This window comes from Triticum aestivum, chromosome 7D (genome assembly GCF_018294505.1).
Source record: "Triticum aestivum cultivar Chinese Spring chromosome 7D, IWGSC CS RefSeq v2.1, whole genome shotgun sequence".
NCBI classification, from domain to species: Eukaryota; Viridiplantae; Streptophyta; class Magnoliopsida; order Poales; family Poaceae; genus Triticum; species Triticum aestivum.
In genome coordinates this window covers 415,901,803-415,904,470 of record NC_057814.1, presented here as the reverse complement: position 1 = coordinate 415,904,470, position 2,668 = coordinate 415,901,803, and the positions used below count along the sequence as shown (strand labels likewise).

The 2,668-nt window shown below is 52.7% G+C and overlaps 1 pseudogene; it reads right to left on the bottom strand.

Moving 5' to 3' along the window:
- Nucleotides 1-408: 408 nt before the first annotated feature.
- LOC123168219 (uncharacterized) lies at nucleotides 409-1,990 on the bottom strand (annotated as a pseudogene).
- Between the last annotated feature and the right edge of the window lie 678 nt (nucleotides 1,991-2,668).

The following is a 2,668-nucleotide window of genomic DNA, read 5'->3' as shown; positions in this document are numbered from 1 at the left end:
AATGTTCTGCGTAGACGCGGTCGACATCGGCGAGGGAGAAAATCCACAGTCGGTGCGTCCCAATCGGGGGTCGCCACGGTATGGGCCGATGCCGCGTCCCAACCGCCCTTCTAGCTACAGCCCGACATCCATTTCGAAAATATTAGTGCATGTCCACAAAAACTATACTAGTATCGATGTTCTGTTTCGAAAAAAGCATATAAGCTGTTACTTCTTACCCAAACGATCTTTATATCCAACAGACACAAAATATCCATTCGACTGTTCGAAATTACTTTCACTACTGATCTGATGTCGAGGTAATTGCTGCATCGCCACCAAAACCCACCATCTCTTAATCTAAAGTAGACCGAGCTAACCCCTATATTAGCATATTACCAAGATAAACAGAAGGCACTATAGAATCATTTAGGACGTGAGCTTGTCAATCTGAATGTGGAGGGACACCAGCTTAGCCCCGGCCAGCAGCTTGGGCGGAACTGTGAAGAAGGTCAGCTCCTACACGGCGACGTCGCCGGGATCCCTGCTACTTGTCACCTCCATTTCCACCTTGACGGCGTCGGTCCTGCCTTTGGGCTCCCCCGGCGGGCCGTTCGCCCACAGCTTGGCCACGTAGTGCGGCAGTGGGGACGCCCCCGCTTTGATGCAGACAACCGACACGGCGATAGGCGCCGATGTCGAACACGCCACCGTCCAAGAAAAACGCATGGCCGTCCTCCTCCATGAACAGCAAGAGCCGTGGCTCCGACAGTGGCACTTGCAGCTGGAGCGCCTTGCCGTACTAGATCCTGTGCACGGGCATGGGATGCACGGTGCTGATGTGGTGGGAGAGCACCGGCGGCGGGCCTTCGTAGCCGCAGACGGGCACGGGGCATTTGCAGGGCGCGAGCGGACACACGCTCTGGTGATCGGCGAGCTTGTGGTAAGTGACGTAGAGCCCACAGCCTTCGTGCGGGCACTCCACCCTCACCGAGGAGAGGACGGCGTCCACCGCCATGTTCCGCACGTTGAAGCCACTGCCGCGCTCGCACTTCTAGCACTGCCGCTGGTTCCCGGGGTGCTCGATGCGGTAGTCTGCGCAAGCCAGGTGCCCTCCCTTGCACTGCACAAATCAAATGAACAACACATCAATCAAGAAACCTGCACCTTTCTCGATCAGCCGAACGGACAAGGTGTATTCGACCCTCATACACTGGAGGCTTCAAGGGGTGGAGGCATAAGGGGCAGTGGAGCAAGGTGAGGTCCATTGAGACCATAGAGAGCTCCATCGTCGGGTCCTGTTCCATCTGCATGATCTCGCCCTCCTCGTGCACAACCATCTCTCGCTTTATTAGGGCTGGGGCATTACAAAGGTTTACCGTCACATATTCATACTACTTCAAGGTGCATTAAATCAACACATGCAAGTATCAAAAGGAGAGTCATGGCATGCATGCATGCGTTGTAATTAATGCATCAGTAAACGCAAATTATTGAAATATATCGAGTGTAGTGCTTTGATGTGTTGCGTCAACTCGTACAAGACCGAGAAGTTTGATTACTACAACACCCTCTCGCCTTAACCGCACCTGCCTTTGGCTGCATGACAGGTGGGCCACCGACCTATTGGGCCCACCTGTCATGGACGCAAAGGCAGGAGCAGTAAGTCAATGAAGATGCGTCCCTCCCTCGCCCATGAGCGTGGTGGCTGGCAGGACTAGGAGAAGCTTTCGTTCGCTACACGCTCTCCCTCCCGTACGCGGTGGACATGCAGTAGTTCAATCGGTGTCAGATGGCACTTCCTCGAGGCAGATCCCTCCTCACTTCCTCGAAGCTTCTTGTCCTCTCCCTCCCTCCCTCTCGCACCAGCCGTGAAGGCGCCTCGCCGTATCCGCGCTCCATCTAACCCTGCTATCCAAACACCTTTTTGGTTAGAGTTAGTTCAGGGTTAGTTCAGGGTTAGAATCTAACTCTAACCTCTAACTAAGTTAGAGTATCCAAACAGGGCCATTGTTCGACTTCCCGAAGAGGCGAAGAGCCAAGCGCAGCCCGGACGCTTGTGTGGCAGTTTCATGTGTAGAGTAGTCTAGGATAGCGTGTACCGTGCCTGTAAGCTTAAAATCGTTGGGGTCGGCTCCATGCTATATTTTTTGGTTAAAATAATCTTCTGGCCCTACCTATCATCCTGGTGATTCTAGTTTGCACGCTCATCTGGTGAAGACAGGAATATATATTTTAATTTGTGGTGGGGTAAATGTTAGAGGTTGCAGCAAATGGAGTATTGTACACTGCGGGTCTTTCAGCCAAGTTTAGAGGCAACCATGTGGGGCCAGTGCTATGATGTGTCGCGTCAACTCGTACAACGAGGAGAAGCTTGATTTTACTACTACACGCCTTCTCCCTCGCCCATGCGCGCGGTGGCTCGCAGATGAGGACATGCTTTTGCTTATCCCTCCCGCTCGCGGTGGACGGACATGCAGCAGTGGATTCGATACTGTAGAAGCAGTAGTAGTAACATCATTGTTCGTCTTCTCGAAGAGGCGAAGAGCCAAGTGCAACCCGAACGTGGCAGTTGCGAACCTTGGAGCACGCATATAGCTAGGCTCTTGCATGAGACAAAATTGCTATGTGAGCCCACTATTGTAGTACTACTACTTGCTAGTATAGCCCTGTAAACCAGAAAGGAGTA